A 21,966-nucleotide genomic window follows, 5' to 3' on the forward strand; every position below is an offset into this window, starting at 1 on the left:
CTTTCTTAGTACAAAAATGACAACTGCTTCTCTGTTGAAATGTCCTGGGAGCATTACCACAGGTGGTCACAACTCCACAGAGAATTTGAGGCACAATCTTAAAGTCTGTCAGGGACTTCCAGGCCTTCATGGTGACTGTGGGCACCAGCTCTGGAATGCCTTCCTGAGCATTTCACTGGCAGGAGTTGGTACCAGATAACTTCCTCCTGCTCTGCAGCTCAGCACGGCAAGAGAGGTGGAGATCCAGAGTTCTGCTGGCGGCATCAGGAGGCACAACACATCCTGCCTCTGACACGAGGGAGATGGGACAAAATGTTGTCTCAGCTGACACCAAAATATTTATTCCCTTGATCACTTCATATCATTAATTTCAGTGCAATTAACACAGGGGACATCTGAGTCAGTATGTCTGGATTTTTTTTTTTTCTGATTTTCTGCCAGACTGCAAACCTCAATGCTTCTGGCTTCAATGTCATTTGTCGTTCCACTGGTGAACAGTCTTCCCTACAATAATTGCTATTCTAAGTACTTCTAGCAACTGCTATTCTATCAAACTCCTTTAAACTTTCAAAAAAACTATTAATGAATGTCACTGCCACCTGCTTTGCGTGGGACTGCTGACAGCCAGCAGTTAGGACCAGACACCTATGAGGCTGTGTAGCTTGGAGCTCAAGAACCACTGCTCACCCAGTGTATCAGAGTCCATTTTTAGTAATGCTGGCAAAAATTTGCCTTCTTCTTTCTCTACCTCTATGATTAAGTACATTTAAAATATACCTGTGCCTTGACTTGTTTCACCTCATAAGGTTTAGTTCAACTAATTTTGTGGCTACAAGGGAAAATATGTGTTATTTATGGACGATGGGAAGAACAGGGTAAATCATACAGAAGTGTAACATATTCTTTTGTTATTAATACCTTACTTCCGACAAGATATTTAATCAGGGTTGTATCCATAGAAGTGTTCAGAAGGCATGAATGAGTGGTTGAGAAAATAGGAAAAGTTGCTTTGTTCAGATATATACACACCAATTTCACTGACGCTTCCATTATTCAACTTAAATATCAGTTTAGAAACAGAATTTTAACACAAGTGAACAAACAACACATCTATGACTGTGCTGTAACTTCACCATTGTACTTTTCGTACCATTTGTTAGAGTTTTACGAAACCTAAAACATTGGCTTTTGTACAGTCTATGAACAAAACATGGGGCTGGAGAGGCCACAATTATGAAATGTTCAACATGCTTCTCAATACTTGTTTAGAATAACTGCTTCACACGCCTTCTCCTTCAAGACATCCTTAAGGCTGTTTAATACACTCTGAGTTGACTTTTCTGTCAGCACTCAGCACTGTGAAGAGTTGCTGAACTAAACCATATTAGCAGGTCTTTACAATTATTTGTAAATGTTGGGATACTCAGAAGATTATTGCACTGGTACATTGCCTTTGGTGCCTGAGGGGAGCACGAATTATATCTTATCTGCAGGAATAGCACTGAGGAGCCAGACCGTCTTATGAGATGCTGTGGTGCTCAACCCACTTCCAATCCCATCACTGGGATTGTCAGGGTACAATTTATATCAGTGAGCAGAATGGACATATCCTCAAACATTAGAGTTTCGCATGAATCTAATGCATGGGAAATGGATTTTTTTTTCTTAAATGGATAAAAATATCTTCTCATCTGAAACCTTAAACTGATGACATTTCAGAATTCCATTTGGAGAGATGGAAAAACAGATGATCTGTGTTTTTAAAAACTCTTTCTGATAGCTGGTGCTTCTCGCCTACACAGTTTGTTGAAGTATTATTGACACAAAACATTTCAAACTTTTGACTGTATATCTAACTCCAGTAAGGTTTGTCTACAATTGTCTGTATTTAACTAAGGAAAACTAGTCTTCTCTGAAACATATTAGTGAAGGATTGTCAGGACTAGAACCTGGAAGTTAGGTTCTTAAAATTGCAAAGAAGTGGTCCAGTTTGCAAAAGCCCTGAGCAACCTCTGAGTGCCAGGGAAATTGTTTAGAGTTTAAAGCTCTGGGAAAAGGTCAGACTGGTTGTTTTGTAACCTAAATTTAAGCTCCTATGTACTAAAAATGCCAAGAAAGAAATATATCATAAGCCAGGTCTTTAAAAAGAGGCATACTTTAACAATTGCTTAATTGAAAGAAAAGCTTATTTTCAGTATGATAGGAACATATTTATGTTTGTGGTTATGCTGTCTGTGTAATTTCCAACTTAAAAAGATGTCAATTATTGCATAACTCTACTGGCCAGTGAGCCATTTACACTGGCTCCTAAGGTAGAAAATAAAATTTGTTTTATTCCTTATAGCTGTATATCTATTTATCTGTTGTCTATCTGCTGCTGGAAGCTGCTGAGAGACCTGCTGGTGTAACTTACGTATCTGGCGACGGGAAAGACTGACTGTCATAAAACACTCTCAGCTCTTCTGTGCTAGGGCATTGCAACGGGAGGCTGCGGGGAGCTTCCATCTGACCGTAATGTGAGAAACTCTCAATACTGTGTGTGTTGCCTGTGGTGGAGGCTGAAAATTAAGGGCATTATCTCACCAAAGAGCCTTACCAATAGAGGCTTCACTCAAGACTGCAGGTCCTAATTCATTCCAGGCTGAGCGTGAAGGTTTCCTACCCGTAACGGGAATGAAACCCTGCCTTGCTTCTGCTTGGGGTTTTGCCGTGGCGTTGGGTGACAGCGGGTTTCATCACTGGATGGTGTATCCTGACATGGGCGTGGGAGCGTGTGAGCTGAGCTGGAGCACTGAAACCATGAGAAGGGCAGCAACCTGGAGGATATCATGTGTGGTAGAGGGAGGGGGCACCTGGGAGGGAGCGGAGACAGAGAGAATCACTTCTCCATGCAAATGCTGCCTAAAAAGGGATCCCTTGAGTCGCAAAAGGGTTTTAGTATGTGAGCTTCCATTTTATCTCTGTATTTGCTTATGCTTGGGTTGGTTTATTTATACTTTATAATGTGAAACATGGTAGGGGACGATGGTTTGTACTCAGTTAGGGTAAATACTGTTACAATACAGAATCAGAGTATAATTCAGATTGGAAAAGACCTCAGGAGATCCCAAGTCTTTTGGAGCAGAAAGGGACACCAGATCAGGTGGCTCAGGGCTTGATCCAGGGGAGCCATGGAAACCTCCACAGGTGGGGACTTCTCAGCCTCTCGGGAGACCCTGTGTCCTCCCTACATGGCCCCAAGGGAAGAGTTTCTTCTAGTGGCAGCCCTGGGAAAAAGAGGCAAGTCCTGACTGGGCATGCTGGCCACACTGTTCTCAGCCAGTGCTGATGCTCTCAGGTCCCTTTGTCTGTTTCTGTCTGAGAGTCACCCCTGTTCAGCTGATGCAGTTACTGCCACAAAGCATGTACTGACCATAATCCTCAGAAAGAGTGTATGCCTTTCATTTTTCTCTTCTTTTTCATTAAATTGTTAGTAAAGTCATTAAGAGATGAGAATAAAATTTATGTAGGGGGAAGGTCCACAGGCATTGAAGTGCATTTTCAAAATCACACAAGCACAAGTTAGCTTTCTATTTTCACGTCTTATGCTCTGATTTCCCACTGTGCTCACTTCTGTGCTATGTTAGAACGGCTGTACTTAGAGATCACCGAACCCTTTTTTTTTTGACAAGAAATGGAATAACACTGGCATCTTGACTGATGCTTCCTCTCTCAATAAAAAATATGTCTGCTCTTTTAAGGGGTTTGTGTAAACTACTACAGGCCAATAATAGCTTCTGTGATTTTGTAACTGCGGAAAATTTCACTCATTGCAGTACTATGACCCCTGTGAAATCAATGATGCCACATCAGTGTAGAAAAAAGTTTGTCCCAGTGATTTTAAAATCACATGTCTCTGTGAAGGCTGGTGGCTGACCTGGCTAGCTATCTGAAACAAGTTTCTGTTGCTTCCTGGCTGTCTTCAGGAAAGGAATTGTAACGAACAGTGCTGGTTCCTGAAACTTGTTCAAAGGAAATATATAGACTGATGTGCATTAAAAAAAAAAAAAAAATTTGTTTTTAAATGAAAGACAGACAGACCAAGGCTGCTAATCCTAATGTTCTGGCTGTTCTGCAGATTTTATTGCACAAGTTAAAGATGTGTTTCTTTTCAATTTGTGGTGCTGGTTGTGTTGGTAGGGAAACCAACACACAATTCACCCCAGGTAAAGTTATAAATGGGACACGTTTATTCAGAAATGCCCTCCTTCCAAGCAGAATGTACTTGCCTGGCCTATATTTACCCATAAGAAACTTGCCAAAATTTTCTGACTCAGAAGGAGACGTGTTATCCCAAGGCCAGGACAGAAAAGTACCAGCCATCCCACGACTGCGTGCTGGGAGCGTGATTTTGCACGGCTGGCCCAGGACTCTCACTCAATCCCATTGAGGTAATTTTTCACGAGGTCTACAGGGCACTTCCAGCCATGGTGGCATGGTCTTCACATCCTGTTTAGTTTTGCCTTGCAGAATTGCCGAGTTTGCCAGTTCAAGTTCCCTGTGTTTGATGTTTTCAACAAACTCCCCGGCTCCTGCAGTCATATCAGAAGCTTAGCTTTTACTAAAAGTTTTTAGGCTTTCTAGGGATAGAAAAAAGTTCCTAAGCATGAATTTCAAATGCAAACTTCACAAACAAATAAAATGAACCTTTACATTCATTGAGCTTTAACATCTCCTCGTTTTCTAGGGCATCATTTCTGACTTGTGACTATGTGAGGTTGGCAACACTGCCGCTGACTCTTTGTGCATTTACACTGCATTAATGTTGCTTGGTTTGACATATTCCTGGGAGACTTATTTCCATTCTCTGTGCATTTAGCTACAGTCTGGGCAAAGCAAGAGAATCTATTTTTGAATTCACGTTTTTTTCTTTCTTTAGCCTCAGCCTTTATATCTTTTAGGATACTAATTTGGCTATTATTCTGAAAAATGCATTTGCTGCTGGGTATATTTATTGGTGATAAGTTGTACAAAGCACTGGATATGTGTGTACAAATTGACACTGGATGGACTGGAGGGATATTTTGACAGCAGCAGGTAAAGTATTGGAAGGAAAATTAGAACATGCAATAATTTTGAATCTGCATGACATTTTGTAAATGTTTACTTTGCACATACTTTTTTTTTTTTTAAGTTTTCCTTCCTAAAGTGTTGCCTTCTCTTGAAAACAGAGGAATTTAAAGCTTTCTGTCAATTTTAAAAACAAAAAAGCTTTTATTTCTATCATGAAAGACCTTGGTTAGAGCTGTTATGGAAAGTAACGGGAGACTGAGGTTGACATCTGTCAGATCCTACTAGATGGCCATCAGTTTTGTCAGAGGACACAGTTTTACCGACTTCTACTTAAACTTTTCATTTCTGATTAATACAAAGATGTGTACTGATTTCTGGATCTTGGCCAAAGACTCTGAAATCTTGTAAATTATATTTTACAAGTTTTCTAAAAGAGAAAAGACAAGAACTCTTTTCTCCAACCAGGTAAATGTGTGACTATAATAGTAGTAGAAAGATCCTTGAAGTGTTTTCCTTCACACGCATAGAAGTTCCTTAAGTATAAGGCAACAAAGAACCACACCCAAGAAGATCTAAAGTAATTTTGTTGTTTGTGCTATGCTGGAATTTTTTTGTTTCATGAGTGTTTGTCTAAGAGGGCATGGTTGAAATGACCCTCTTAAAATCTACCGTTAAAACTTGAAATGACACAAGCCTGAATCATGCAAGCAAAAGGGCATTACCTTGGATTTATGTGCTTGAGTCTCTTGGCACAGGCAGAACACCCAGAAAATAGACTTTTAATCAGTAGAAATGCTCCCAAATTCTACAGGTGTGTTGCTGTAGATCACAGTCTGAACATGTCTCCTTTCTTTCCTACCCGACAGTAGACTCATATTGGAACATGTCCAGTGCTTTAATGAATTACAAACCTGTAAAACATTTCTCTCCCTCCGCCTGTGGTAACTGCTCTTTAACCTGGCACTAAGACTGGGTACAAATAGGCACTTGAGACTGACTCACGGGGGAATGCGCTGTGTGTGGAAACAGGGTTGTGCCACGGTGCCGGGCCACCATACTTCAGCTGCGTACCTGAGTGCAGTGCCAAAGGATGGCGAGAACTGCCATGGCCGTGCTCGATACCAAGCACATGTGTGGGAGCTTCTTGCCAGAGCAGGGGTGCAAGAATAACCTCAGTCGGGTGTGGGGAAGAGGTCTCGGGGCAGGGTCAGGCAGGGAAAGGCATTCCCGGCGTTTCTTCTGTGCTGCTCAGGGAGAGCAGTGCCAAACAACACATGCGCTGTTGGCATCTCCAATTACTTCAGCTTCTGTAAGTCAAGAACCATTCCACCAAAGCCAGTGGCACCTCATTAACGTTAAACTGATGTGAATAAAAGGCGACTGGGACATATATGTTTCCATACCTTTATACCGCTGGGTCTGATTCTACTTTTGCTCACACTAGTTTGATATTGATACAGCTCCTCTGGCTTCCATGACATGAATCTGTATTTAACCTGGGTCAGCAAGATCTCAATCAGCTAAATTTACTTCAAAAATGTGTGCCTGGAGCTGTTGGGAAAGGATGGGTCTATAAGAGAAGAACAGAAGATGGGAGGTCAGAATAGGAAAGGGATCAAGAAACAGCTCAAGGATGGAGCTTTATATTTCTTGTCCTTGTTTGCCTACAGTTTGTTGCCTTTGTCAGTGAAAAATGGGAGAGATGAAAGAAGGGAATGTCTCTTGAGTTAGTGGTTGTCTTCAGGCTGAGCGAAGCCCTGGGGTAGAAGCCTGTCAGTCCTCCCTCCTTCCTTCATTTCAGCTGTTCTGTGTGTTGGGAAAAAAACCCTTCTTTTTTTTCCAATACAAAATAGGAAAGAACTACAAGGAAATGGAGCAGATTATTTTTTCCAGTTTGCTTTAGGGTTTCCTGGCATTTTTGCTACTGTACATTTATTTAAAGTAACCCTATCTGTTTAAATACATGCTGATCTTTGGTTGCTCTGAGATCAGAATCAGCCCCGAAGAATGCCTTTTGCTTGCAGTCATTTTTGTATTGTCAGTTCTTCCTCCTCACCCCCCGCCACGCTGACCTCCATGGTATCAGGTGACAGTAGGATAAACTGCAACATATGTGGTCCTGGGCAGAAAGCAAGTTATGATCCAAACCGATACAGAAACTGTGATCTGTTGTCAATCTCCTCAAGGATGGCGAAGCAATCTGTTTCCAAATGAAGGTAGATGTAAGATAAATTCTTTGACTGCTATTATATTTTTCTTGGCATTAACCAGATGCTATTACTGTTTTGTGGCTTTGTCACCACCAATTATGAACTAAAATAACATCTTCTGCTGCAAAGTGTAGTGATCCAAAACTCCTATGCCCCTTTGCAGTGACATTGTGAATAAATAAAATCAACTCCAATGATTCATTAATACACACTTAATGAGACTTTTCAAAGTTATGTCAGGCACTTAGAGAGGATGTTTGGAAATAAAGGCTCAATCCTTCAGTGTCTAACCGAGATGAACTGCCTCCTTAATTTTGCTGAAACAATACGTGCAGCTAAGGGTTTGCTAGAGCTCTGGAAAGTTTTTTGTTGTGCGCACTATTTAAATATTCTGTGCAATTGTCATCATTACATACCCAAAATGAAAACAAATCTTTTATAGTGAAACTTAGGAAGTTATGCAATAAACTGAAATTTATTGTTTAATCCTCCAACCAAGCTATTGCACAGCAAATGGAATTAATTAAGATTTTTTTGTTGGCTGTCTCAGTTTCACAATAAACATATTTTTATTTGAGCTATGTGTGTATATCATGAAAATATTTCAAGGAAAAATAAATTATTCAAATGGAGCAGCTTTGTTGTAAATCATACTGCAATTTTTTTTAACTGTAATTTATATCAGTATCATTTGTTAGAACTGGTAAAATACTGAAAGCTCTTTAAAAAGGTAAAATTATTTACTTTTTTATTGTCTAGACTATATGTAAGCCATTGCTAATTAATACTGCCCTTTCTGATGGCTTTGCAACAGGCATAATTCAAACAAATCAATTATAAATGATTTTTCAATGTAAACTTTTAACAGTGTAGCCTAAGGGCTTGCTCAACATAAAAGTACAATTTAGAAAACATAAGTTTTAACTAAGGTCAGGGTATATCAGGCGATGATGGATGTACATGTAAAAACATCTGACTGCGGAATGACAATGATTTCTTCAAGACTAAGCAAAATGTTGGTGGCAGTGATAAGTAAAATGAAAAATAGCCTTGAATGAACTAGCCAGAAAGTTTGGGTTTGGGGTCTGGGTTGCTAGTTTTTTGGTTGGGATTTTTTTTGTATTATTTTGGTTTTCTTCAGAGTTTTGCAAATCAGAGTTCCAGGGATGCCACAAACAGTATAGCCTGAGTTTTAGACCTATTTTCTACAGCAGACACATGAGAGAGTCAGACTTTTCAACATCATCTGTTGTCTTGGGTCTCAGGTAGAAATTAGCCCCTTTTCTTTCTTTTCCTAGCTGCTGGAGCAGAGCCCCTCTATCACAGGTCTGCACCACATGTCCTCCTCCACTTGCACATGGTGCGGCACTGACTGCTCGTGGTGACACAGCTCATCTGGCTTTAAGTTTCCAGCTACTGAATGGAAAATGTCATGGCCCTGCAATGCAAAGCACTGACCTAGGATATCCTAACGTCACAGGTTTAAGCTTGTTCACCATTTTGGAGAGGTAAATCTGGGGAGAAGATCTCTGTTTGAATAGGTGGTGGTTGACTGCTCCATGCTGTCTTTAAGACTATTCATCCTTATTGTCTGTCTTTCAACAGCCTGAGTGAAGCTGGCACAAGCTTACATCATGTGCTGTATCTAATTTGGTAGAAGCAGTCACATGTCTATAGTGTGATCTGTATCAGATTTGTACAGCTGAGTCATCTGGTATCAATTCTTGTGGAGCAAAGGCTCCATAGCTGCAGACCCTCACGTGCTCGCGGAGCTCCTGCTCCCGTCTTGTAACTCATTTCACACAGTTTTCCCTAGCCCTGCTCCTCTGCCATCTCCCCAACTGACCTGACGCCTCTTCTGTGGCTCAGGAACATCTTTTCCCAGACACACAAGTCACCTCATCCTGGACTCAGCAGTCCAGTAAGTCACATGAGCTTTGTAAACAATTCCTGAACCTCTCACTCTTTGCTGTAGACAGCATAAGAAATCAGAGGTGTTGATACATCCCTCCTTCTCCTTTGAGAAGGCTGTAACTTTGCCTCCCTTCACATGTGGTGTCTTCATAGCCTCTTGCAAAGAGGTCAGAGAAAATTGTTTCTTATCAAGCCACTTCTTTCTCTTCTCAGCTGAAAATCATTGTCCTGGTCATCAGCACACCACCTGCTGTGACTGCGCCTGGCTCCTCCACCCACAAGACATAATGAAGGACAGCCAAAGACATAACCGTGATTTCACAAAATGTGGATGGAAACCATACGTTGGAGCCGGGTGACCAGGTTATCAGCCAAGCTCTGACTGAAGATTTATAATTTTGTTAAGTAAAAGCTAGTTTTGCTGATGAAGTAAAGGCTAATTAATTTTATCTTTAATAAAAACACTGCCACCTTCTATATTTATTAGAATTCCAACCTTTGAGCAAATATTGTGTGTATATAGTTGTTGGTGAAACCCAATGGGTGCTACTAGGAAAACCAAAAACTTACAGCTTAGTTGAATTAGAAATATTTATAACTTCTGCTATCATTCTTAATTGTTCTCTCTTCTTGTGAGCAAAGTCATTCCACTGATGCAGTCTCCCTTCTTTTCTTGTCATCTATAATTATGTTGAAGGGATTAATAATTGTACATTTTATCCTGCGTCTCGGCTTGATGACAGGGCATTGTTTAATGAGAGCACAATCAGTGTCCTGGCTCTTTGGGAGAGCCAAGGCAGCGCTCGCAGTGGAAATCATTGAAAATAAACATGTGGGAGCTTAAGCATTCTTTAATAACTCCTTCTGCTTGTTTGGTTAGCAATTTTGATGATTTTTGTCTGTTGTGCCTGGCTCTGCTGCTGTAGAGGCATGGTTATTTATGGTGCCAGAGGGGACAGGGGTAGAATATAGTAAATTCTGAGTCATAGTAAGTGTTTTAGTTTTGCAACTCTAAGGCCAAAACCAAACATCCACTGACAAGAAGCATAGGGTGGATATTTTTCTCCCCAAGTTTTAAATCATTAAGAAATAACTGTTGATATTGTTAGTGTTAACCATTAGATCAAGAATTATCCATTAGCCTATAATAGAATTAGGATACTGAGTAGGATACTGATGTGCCAAGTACCTAGAAAAGCTATGGATTTGTTACATAGGCACGCGTTGTCCTGTCTGTAGCTTTTATTTCTACTTGGGTATTTAGATTATATTTGCCAATGGCAAGATGATGTTACAAAATGGCACTGCCCCTGTGTTGGAAACAATTACTTGATTATTTCTTTCTCAGAGGTGCCATGGGTTGATGTACTTGTATGGAGCTTGGGACCATATGTGCTTGATCTGAAACAAAGGGTTTAGAAAGGTCTCAGCTGGGTAAGAGGCATACTGCTTGCAGCATCGTAGTCCTTGAGTGTTATGACTTTTGCAGTGCTCACGAAGTTTTTTAGCAAGCACTTGGCTGCTTTTTGTCCCCCAGCAGCGTTCTGGACTGCTTGCCCTGCCAGGGAATGTGGACAGTTTCTGTGGGAGCTCGTGGAAGGGCTCAGCCTCATCGCAGCAGAGAGCACTAGCTCCAAACCCGCTTTTCCTCTTCTCTCCCCAACAGGAATCTGCAGCAGCTTTGCTCTGCAGTGTGTGATGACTGTGGCATTTCCCTGCACCGTGGCTCAGCTGTGGCAGGACAGGGAGGGACAGTGACTATCCCCTTTGTGGCAGAGTTTAGCACCTATCTGGCAGTGTGCCCTGTGCGAGCCGGGGGATTAGCACAGGGACAGAACCGCCCGGAAACTTTGCCATCAGTGAAGTGAAATGTCACTATAAATTAGGAGAGAGCGTGAGAGTGCCAGTTGACATGTACTCAGACAAATCCTCAGAGCTCGATTGATGCTCAGGGTACCAACATTTGTCCTGGGTGCTGATCCAAGGCTCTGCAGCACCAGAAGGCACCACAGAATTAGTGCTTCAATACCCCACGCCTCGTCACACAGCAGTGGCATGGTGACAGGCTTCCCTCAGCTAATTTTTGGGCGACTTGGACTCCAGTCCCAAGTCAGGCAGTGAATACACTACCCGGTGTCAACCTCCCCTTGGGTGGCATCCTCTCCTGTAAGTGCACTGGTGAAGGACACTGCACAATGTTCCCCAGACCTTATTAATGAGGGAAGCGGTTTTCCCTCAGACCTTCTTCAACTAACCAGCATGTTATCAGGCAGCCCGGAACACACTCTGTCCTCTTGTATTATATGAGTGATTCAGATTTTTGCATAATATATTTAATTTGTAACTTATGTATGTGGTAATTTGGGAGACATTTGAGTAGGACATTTATTTTCCTTGTTACTGCTAGTGCTTGAAATGATGAAAATTTATCCTTTCTCAAGTGAAGTACATGGGGAAGGGTAGCCAAGAGCTCAGGCTGTGGGCGACGGGACTGCGGGGACCAACAGTGTGTTCAACAATGGTGTATATTAATGTGGAACACAAGGGAGGGATTTTTTTTCCTTTTCTGCACCCGCTTTATTTTTCAATGACAGAAGCTGCCTTTGAAAGACAAGAGTAGAATTTTTTGAACAGACTCGCTTTTCCCTTCAAAACTTTCATGTTACAGGTGTGTCAGTGTAGCTGGCTGTTTTACATGCTTCCACAGGGCTTGCTGGGGAGGGGGAATGGTCTTAGATCAGTTTTGCTCCTGCCCTCCCAGCAGGATCAAAGGGCTACTGCCCTCCTTACCTCCTTTGTATTGGTCAGTTTTTTGTATACCATTATTTATACTTTAATATAATTTTTAGTTATCATATTATATATTTTATTAGATAATTAAATTAATCTATTAGTTAAAATGATTATCTAATTTTATTTATTATATTCTCGATTATAATATATTTTGTATTTATAATTTTTATTTATCTTTTTTTCAAATGGTGGGAAACTGTCAAAATATGAAGAAATACCGAGAAACAAGAGGGGCACCCCACAGGAGTCATTAGTCTATCACTGACCTTATGTTCTTTTAACAAGACTTGCTGATTCAAGGTTAGCCTAGAAGAGTTAGCCTGGATGCGGTTCCCCATGCTTAAACACACACACACACGCACACACACTTGCAGAAGCGTAATGGTGCCTCAAATCCAGAAAGCCCAGCAGTGTCTGGAGGCTGGAACCAAACCCTAACCATCACCTCTCCCAGCAACGTCCCTGTTGTGCAATGGTAGTTCATTACATCAGCATACTTTTGGTCTGCCGATACCAACCCACATCTCCTCAGGCCCTGCTGTCCTGACAACCTCTTGTCTTCCTCCCTACTTGGTCATCTCTGCTGGCTCGGTACTTTAACCTCACTTTTTGCCTGCTCCATGTCAGTGGTACTTGCACAACATCTGCTCTGAGATGCCTTGCAAGGAAATGCCCTGCAAATCGCCGTGTGGTTTGCAGAATTAATTCCCTAATGACACTCTCATTAATAGTTCTTGCTGCCAAATGCTGTTTGCTTTTACTTTCAGAAGTGCCTGCACTAATAACGAGTACCTCCATTTGGAAATTATTTACATGAAGAATTGTGCACGTCACTGCCACAGACAGCAGCTCTGGACTGGGTGAGAGGGAGATGCTGCAATGAATTCACGGGGAGCTCAGCTGCTGCGAATGCTGAGACATCCCATCAGCATGCCAAAGGTAAGGCTGCGTGGCAAAGGCGTTACAGTAGAGTCTCCCAGCAGCACTAGTGCTTCCTTTCCATAATCCAGCCATGTTAGGGGCTAAAGTCTTCAGGACAAACTAAGTGCAAATTGATATTATCAATACATTTGGGTCCGGGAGGAGATCTAACAGGTTTTTCATCTGTGAGGAGATATACCTCTCTGGATGTTATGCTGGGGAGGCACATGGGAGGGCAAGACCAATAGCAATGACCAGCAAAGGCAAATGCCAGACAACAGCTCTCTGCAGGATGCTTCTATGGCGAGCTGCAAATTTCCATACCCTCCTGGCTGCCCTGCCTGATATGATAAGTGCTTGACTACTTCACAGCAAAAAAGTCCTGGGAAAAGCAGAACTATTTCTTGTGATAAAGGCTGGCTGCACAGTTCAGGAAGATGAGCTTGTCAGGGATGCTGCTGCACTCAGGCTGAACCTGTGGGAAGTGTGCCTGTTCCTAATAAATGTTGTGTGTATTTATGTGGCAGTCATTGTGCTTTGCAAGGAGGGAGTCACAGAAATAATTAGTTAAGAGCGTGAGGTTTTTGGCACAGATTCCCTTTCTCAAGTAGCTGTGATGTTCGTATATAAGAAAAATTGATTTGGCATCTAGACAGGATTTCAGCACGCTCATGGTTATGGAAATCAGCTATGGGCATGGAGGAAATCTGTATATTGATTCATAAACTGACTTGATGACTTGTTCATGCTTTAATATTTTCATGGGCTTTTACCCAAAATAAAAATGTCAGTAGGTACCACTTGACTGTGCTACAGCACCATCTAAAATGGTGGGAAGAATGCAGGGAAGAAAATGCATTTCCTACTAGAAAGAAGCCTTTACTGTCTGTGTTATTTCATTTTTTCCTTAAAGAAAAGGTTTTTTGTCATTGTCCTTGCTTTTTGTGTTAAAATGTGCACATACATAACACCCAGATTAAAATGGTTTCTTATGAAATACCCCCAGTTTCATGGACACTTTTTCTTTTGCAAGACGTCAGGAAAGCCAGTCCTCCTTCTCACACAACCATGTGCTGCTACTGCTAGAACTGCCACGACTGCGTGCATGTAATAGTTTGAGAATAGCTTTATTTTGGTGTCATGTAGTAGGGCAAAAACCAGCATGACTTGCTGACTCTTTTTTTTGGGGGGTCAGTCTGGTTAGGGGGTGTTTAGTCAGCATCAGCACCGATCCAAGACTACCTTGTGAAAAACACCTACAATACACTGACTCCTCATGAAGATGTTTCTCTGCAGGTTTAAAATCTTAATCCCTGAATAATACCTCCACCTGCTTTGTGGTTTTCTTTGGAGAACTTCCAGTGCTGTCCGATCTTGACCGTATATGACATAAGTTACGTGGGCTCGAAATGGAGGCAGTATGGCTGCTGGCCATTATTAAAATGAACAGAAACTATGCCATGTATAATTTAATCTAAGATCCAGTGTGATAACAACATGTGACCAAATACCGATCTCATTTGCAACAGTATGCTTCCGTTGTGACTTCAGAAGAAATCAATGGGTGTAATGTAAGATGAGTCACAATGCATACACTGTGCCATAGCGGAGCAGAATTTTCTCCATAAATAACATCTCTTTTGGCAAGACACGGGAAAAAAAGCCTGAAAATCTATACTATATTGAACTGCATAGTTCAGGAAAGAGGCCTTATACATAACAGTACGTTTTTGAAAATGTAGGTTGTTCCTTGTGGACTAAATCTTCCCTTAAGACAGTTGGTTACTAATTTTCACAAAATTTCTGAAGTCTTTTCCATGACTGGAGTGTAGGATTAAAAGATCTCTGGGGCCTTGTTTGAAACTACTGTGTTTGGATACCACCTTACATACTGAAAGCACTCATGGAGAAACCAGGGAGATGTCTCATGATGTCTCGAGGTTCATTGCTAGAACATGGAGAAATTTTCATATCCTCAGGAAGAGACAAGAAGGCCATTTTGTCATTTGGTGGTTGACTTCTTGCTGCTTATTAAATAGTCTGCCAAACTTGTGGCTAACAAGTGATTTAAATGTAGTTTGAAGGCAACTTTTGTTTCCTTCAACTGCTATTTTAAGAAAGATCCCTTAAAATTAATTGACTGACGAACTGTATAATTGATGCTGTCTACGCGGTGTGCACCGGGCAAAACTGCTGGGTAGTGAGAGCACTGGCATCTTGGTAGAGGCTGCTCTAAACCCTTTCGAGAACCTCTGCTTGCCCTCTTTGTATGCTCTTGGGTAGGAGAGGGCATGTTTGGTTTTCTGCTTACTCTATTCCCTTTTGTACTTGTTCATTTGCTAGGTGCATAAAGGAGAGGAGGTCACTTGTGCACATGGGATAAAGAGGTATTATGAATTCTAAAGTGTTTGCTTTATTGGGAAAAGCACAGCGAGCAGGAGAGCACAGGAACATAATGTGTGAATTTTTAATGAATGCTGTGCCAAGTGTTTGTGCATTTTTTTTCTACCTGTAGCAGCTTTATTCATTTGGGAGAGTACTGCGTACAAGATATTCTTTAGTAGTATGCTGGCTGCTGTTTAGTTTTAATAAATTAAATCCTTTATATCAATGTAATATTCTTTAGACAAGCACTTCCAAGACAGATTAGAAATGAACTTAAGGGGATTAAAAGCTTCTCTTGCTAAAAACAATGTTTCAGATGGGAAATCCACTTATTTATGTCACTTTCAGTGGACTACATTTGTCTTTAATATGTTGCTACTGCTGAAGAAAGCAGGGCTTTGCTCATGACTTCAGCTTTTCTGCTCTGCTTTACATATACAGCAATGTTTATTTTCTTCAGTACAGTAAGTCACTTTGGGAAAGATTGATGGCTTCCCATAAAACTATGAGCAACCATTTTCTTTCTTATTTAGAGAAAACAAAAGATTTAATGGATCTGGCATTTTAAATAGTGTCAGTCTCTTTGTAAAATAGGAAACTGTATGAATGGAAGGTATGAGCAGGGAGAAAAATCTGCTTTGATTTTCCCCTTGCTGCGTTGTAGTGGGCTGAAAACCTCCATTGGAAGGTTCTCGTTAGCTGTGAAATCCTGGACATCTTGGGAGCAGCCTGATTTAGCTTGTGTTAGCTCAGGTCTGTGAAGCAGACTGAGGGGGAGTCACTAGCTCACAAGCTGTTTCCCCTAACTTGTACCAGGTTATCTGTTTCTATATTAAATGCTTGTCCTAGTACATGGTTCAATGGTATGTCAGTCCCAGTGGTGGGGCCTCCGGTACCAACCCAAAATCTCTTGAACACACTGTGCAGAAATCTGATTTTTTGTACCACCACTCTGTAGGTATAAAAATTGTCGTCGGGCAGCCTGTATGTGAGATCAGATGCGGTCTGTCCATGATGCACTAGCTGTCTACTGCTTCATCAGTAGACATCCAGCCAACACAAACTGAGTGCTTTGCTCAACCCAGCAAAGCCTCAGCCATTCCACTCTCCAGAGCCTCCTCACATTTGTCCTGTGGGATATCTGGTCGTGCACGGGTGGCTATGAACGTTAACAGGACGTCTTTTGGTCCTAGGCTCTGGTAGGACTTTCTCATTAATCACCAACCAAGTCACACAATACCAACCTGGAAATGGCTGGCTGCCCCCTGATGCTCTCACACTATGAAATTTCAGCAGGGCAGGATCCCCCCCTGTGAAATAAATGAGGATCTCATGGGGGATGAACAATGAGAGGTTGAATATTCTGAGTATTCAGACAATTTTAAGACTGTATTTCAGCCCCATAAGAGACAATACAGCACACTAACTTTACTAGCATCCGTGTTTGGCAATCTGAACTTTAAGTTCATCTCCTGGACTACAAAAATGCACAGTTTTGGAGTTTACTTCCCACAACTGTTGAATGCAGTGAGGTCAGAGAAGGTACTAGGACATGGCTGATGTCCCAAAAGGGTGAAAGAAGGAAGACCTCCTCTTGAGGCTCCTCACAAAGCATCTGGGAAGGGAAGGAGACTGGGAAGTCTTTGAGGACCATTTGTTTTTACCTTTTCCTAAGTGAGTTAAAAGTCTTTGGTCTACAGTGAGGACAGAAGAAATTATCAGAGTAAAATGAAAACTAGAAGAAATATGAGAAATTAATGTTTTAATTGGAACAAGGCCTTTCAGTCTATTTATTGTTGCCATTTGTATGTGAGACTGTGAAACTGCAGTGCTTGCTCCTTACATGACAGCCACAAGAGCACAGCTATAGTTTGCAGATCTGTTATTATTCGGTTGCATTGCAGATAACTTGGGCAGAGGGAGAGGTTCAACCCCACAGCACATAAAGTTTGTCTTGGTAACTGTGTCCCTGACACAGTGCTGGATTTTGTTATTTTAGGCACACATTTCCCCATCATTACTTAAAACAAGTTTCAGAATAATTTCTATTCCATCATGTTTCATTATACAATAAAGTATTATTTATTTAAATGGTTTCTGAAGTAATTTATTTCCCGGTACCTGGTTAAAACAAGATCATTTCCCTTAATGGATTCAGGCCACTGATACTCTAGGATCCACTGTACGGTTTTGGTCGGTCTTCAAACATTGTTAGTGTCCCCTTTCCACACCCAGAAGCTGATGCTCAGACTGAATTGTAGTGCATCTGATTGAGTGAGGGATACATTTTCAAAGCAAAGCTCGAGGATTGAGTTGCATGATTCTACTGGTATTCAAAAGGGCCCTACAGTGAGGCTTTGTATTAACCTCGTATTCCTAGGATTGTATGAGAATAGGCTGGGAAGCAGAAATTAAACCACCATCTTTATTTTTAATTATTTTGTTCTGTTTCGTTTTCTGAAGCCAGATTTCACTCTTTTCCCCAAAACCACATTTTTGCTAGTCATAGCATTTATCAGACATCTAAATCCTTATATATTGCACATGATAACAAGAGCTGACTGAAATTTCACCACTAGTTTTAGAGTGGAGAGGGTAAATTCATTTTCTGAACAATAATGATGGGCTCTTCTGTCAGTGTAGCCACTGTGTGTGCACTGGTCATAACAGCTGGGGATAAAACTTACATACATTGTTATACAGCTTATCTGAAAAAGAAAAAAAACTTATCATTCAAGAAAAAAAATACATAATTAGGATCAGGGCTGGAATTTCTCTGGGAAATGTGGTATAAAAATGCTTCTCATTTTAAATTAAGCTTTCAATGGCAAGTGCTTGGCTTTCAGCAACTCCTCTGAAACTCTTTTAATTGAAGTTCCATGAAAATCTGGGGAGTTCAGCTCAAGTTCACCTCCCAAACCCATCCTGATTTCATTAAAGATCTGATCTTTCTTTATTTGCCAATAAAATATATATATGTGTGTGTGTGTATAAATCAGTATTTGCTATACAACTGTTTTTTTTTTTTTTTTAAAGAAACAGTTTCCCTTTTCTTTATGAAAGATGAACTCTGCTCTGTGCATGCAATGAGAGACAGAAGGAACAATCCATGAGAGATCCTTCCTGCTTCCCCCCAGGCTGGGATTTGGAGCACAGGACCACACTTATTGCTTGCCTCATCTGACTTGTGTTCTGCACCAGTTGTGGCAATCTCATGATCATCTCTTCGTGGCCTGGTTAAGGACAGTGTAGGCTCGGGCCAGTTTCCTTAGCACATGTGTTAACGCAGCGGAAACACTGTGATCCGCATGAGCTGAGGCTTGAGCTTGCCTTGGTCAAGCTTAGGGTATTTCCATGTTATTTGCATGTCACTATTTTCTGTTCCTGTCTCTAAGACCCAATAAAGGTTTTGATTATTCAGAAGGAATGGTCTTGCTCAGGGCTTTTATCTGGACAGTGATTTTCTGATTTTTTTTTTCTTTTAAACCTTCAGTTTCATTCCTTTTCCAGCTGCAGTGGTCAGATATGCCTGTAATGGCACCAAGGGGCTGAGGATATTTATACCAAGGCATGTTATCTCTTTGCTAAACCAGCCAAATAGTAAGATGTGTCTTCAAAAATTATATCCATATATCAGAGATTTTCAACTCGGCTAGAGGGTCCTTTCAAAGCAGTGAATTTGGAGACATTAATTTTGCCCCTTCTGGGCAGAAACCAGGGTTCCCATTTCCTTCAAAATAAGCTCTGTTGTGTAGATTCCCATGGGACCAAGAGGAAGGATTCCTGGGAATTGCTGGTGTTCCCATTTTTATTTTGTGCGAGACTCCAGATGAAAATGTGTTGAAAATGGTGTAAATCCTGAGTTCCCCAAGGCAGAGAACTGTGATATACTTGAGTCCTGTCAAGTCAGCTCACTGTATAGCAGCATGCCAATGACTCTTCTATTATCATTTGGGTACCTGTTTTTCAGTTTTGTCCCACTCCTAGAGTAATAATTGACACTGGGTTCTTTTGTTTTATTCTATTATTATATTCCACTGTTATTGCAACTACTACCTGTTCCACAACGCTCCTTGCAAGCCCTGCACATGCCTATCTGCCGTTTTAGTGAATCAGATCTCAGTGTTTCTGATCAGGGTCCAGCTGGAACTACACATCTTTGTTTCATGTATTTAATATACTCAAAATGCACTAAATGACAGTTTATAATATCATTATCAACAGTTAAAGACATTATAACTTCAAGAAATGAAAAGAAAGTGCAGCCATATGTGGAAATGCTTTATTTTGTGCACTTTTAACCCTCACAATAGTTCAGCTGCAAAAATGGGGACAGCAACGAGAGGCAGGGAGAAAATTGTATGTCTGCAAAATCATTTTTCAGCTTTCCCTCCACTGCTGTCATGAAAGAGCACTGCGCTATTTGGATGGTAAATAACAACCGAGGACTAATTTATTTTTCTTCATAAAATTATTTCTTGAATTGGATTCAAATGTGTTCCTTATTACACGGTTTGATAATTCAGTGATGCTTTCCCCCCATAACATACGAGCTGATTTAAACCTTCACTCCAAACAGCCCCGGGCTTATTAAGAACAGTGTGGACTGAGTATGGATTAGGTTTAAAAGTAATAAAAAAGTAGACCTGTTGGTTAGGTGAAAAATTCACTATCAGATTCCTGAGTGCAGCTTTCTTTTCATGTGCAAACTGCATTAAATGAGGCATTTAATTCAACAAATCCATAGTTCTGATCCACCAGAAATAGAGACTGGGTTAGTTCAATTTGTAACAAACGATCTCCATATGATCAAAGTCCTGAGAGCTGATTCCAACATACTGCTTAAATTAGTCTAACACCGAAGTGTTTGGCTCTGGGACAATATTTGGAATGTCTTACCAGAAGAAAAATTCCTCTGCACACATGGTTCCAATATCTGGGAATGCCAACCTTGCTTTTTAATGGGCTGACAGGGAGCCTCCGTGCTAACTTTCTGACTCCAAAAAGTTCTTGTGCTGTCACCCGCAAACCAGCTTGGATAATTTTTCCTTGGCTTCCTTATTAAAGCCTGAATGAAGGGATTGTGTGGCTTTCTTAATGTCACTTGGTCTGCTTGCCATAAATTCAAGCACTCATGATGAAAGCTCCACTTATATTTCGCTGGGAAATGGAATCAAGGAGAATGCACCCTCGTTCACAATAAATAACTAAAGTTGAGTTATTAAGTGTATTTCATATACCGGTGCCTTATTACATCAGCAGTTTAGATAATGGCTTCTTAAAAATACTCCTCTACTGAAATCTATGAAGACTGGGTTGCACATAGGCGTCCCTATGCATGAAAACCAAAACAGCCAGCTAGAGCAATAACTTAGGACTGTATTAACAAATATCAAATATTTACATTTTTACATGCTGCTGTCTGTTTAGATTAAGCAACCATAGCAATAACAGCAGTCAGCAGCGAGGGCCGTATTTGCTCGAGCCCTGCCAGGGAATTCTCAGCTGGGATTGTTTGTTTGCTTTGTGCAATGAAGACTCGAGCTGTTTACATTGGAGCTCCAGTTTTAGAGAGTGCTAATTACGCTCTACTGCTGAACCCCTCTATTTCTCAGAATCTGCTGTCCTGCAAAAATACTTTACATCAGTCTTGGGGAAAGCAATCTGACTTGCGGCAGGCAACAAAGGGTGCCCCAGTGCTTTATAACTGGGGTGTTTTTTTTAATGTGGTAAGCCGTGCTAAATGGAAGTTCATGCCTTTAACTCTGCTTGCTTTTTTATTTTTTTCAGAAATGGACAACGTTTTCAAAGTCCTTGACTGAGTTTTCTCTCGTAATTTTACTGCTTTTATGGAACTTCTTAATGTGAAATTGGCTGATGTAATTCATCTAGAGGCGTGCATAGTATATAGCTGTCTATTTACATACTTTAAATATGTGTATCATTCTTTACATTTTTTCCCCCATTATTATATGTGCAGTGAGATGTAATAAATTGACACTCACCCAGGAACAGACAGAGCTGATGACAGTGAGTAAATGCCCTGATTAGCATGTTATTGTTATAACTTTGCAGTTCCTCCCTGATTAGTTAAAATATATGTTGTATAGCTATGAGATTATTTTAAAATCTGTGCTAAGCGTTGCTCAATACTTTTTAACAGCCAGAATGGGAGAAGGAAGCAGGATGAAGGATGGAAGGTTGGCACTCAGAAATTCAACAAAACCACTGCTTTCATGGTAACTATTCTGAACAGGTGGCTAAGTAAACCAATTAAACAGACTTTAAGAACAAATTATGATAGTAATCCATTGTCTGGGATCATTGAAATGCACTGTGTGGAATCTGTTCCCCAGAGCCGCCTGAATAATGAAAATATATTTTTGTATGATTTTATTGTTTTCCTATCTTCATTAAATGTTCAAAGGATCTTGCTCTCTCTCTCTTTTTTTTTTTTTTTCTTTCCTTAGGGGTGGATGGAGGGGAAAAGAGAGAGAGCTTTTTCCAGAATTTTTTAAAAAGGGTGTGACCTGATTAAAAAGAAAAATTGTTAACATGTAAGAACATCTTTTCCTTCAAACAAAACAAGAGTTTGCTAATAAAATTTTGTAACTATTTTAGAAAGAGAATTTTTTTATTATAAGTTGAAAACCTTCAATAACTTCATAGACATGTATGAATGAAAGCTCAA

General features: G+C 40.7%; 1 long non-coding RNA gene across 1 annotated transcript; it reads left to right on the forward strand.

The window, feature by feature from the left end:
* Positions 1-12,792: 12,792 nt before the first annotated feature.
* On the forward strand, positions 12,793-21,300 carry LOC141929907 (uncharacterized). Its single transcript, XR_012625141.1, has 3 exons — positions 12,793-12,908; positions 21,066-21,154; positions 21,256-21,300. It is a non-coding gene; the product is annotated as an uncharacterized LOC141929907 (long non-coding RNA).
* Positions 21,301-21,966: the final 666 nt, after the last annotated feature.

Source organism: Strix aluco, chromosome 14 (assembly GCF_031877795.1).
Source record: "Strix aluco isolate bStrAlu1 chromosome 14, bStrAlu1.hap1, whole genome shotgun sequence".
Classification (NCBI taxonomy): Eukaryota; Metazoa; Chordata; class Aves; order Strigiformes; family Strigidae; genus Strix; species Strix aluco.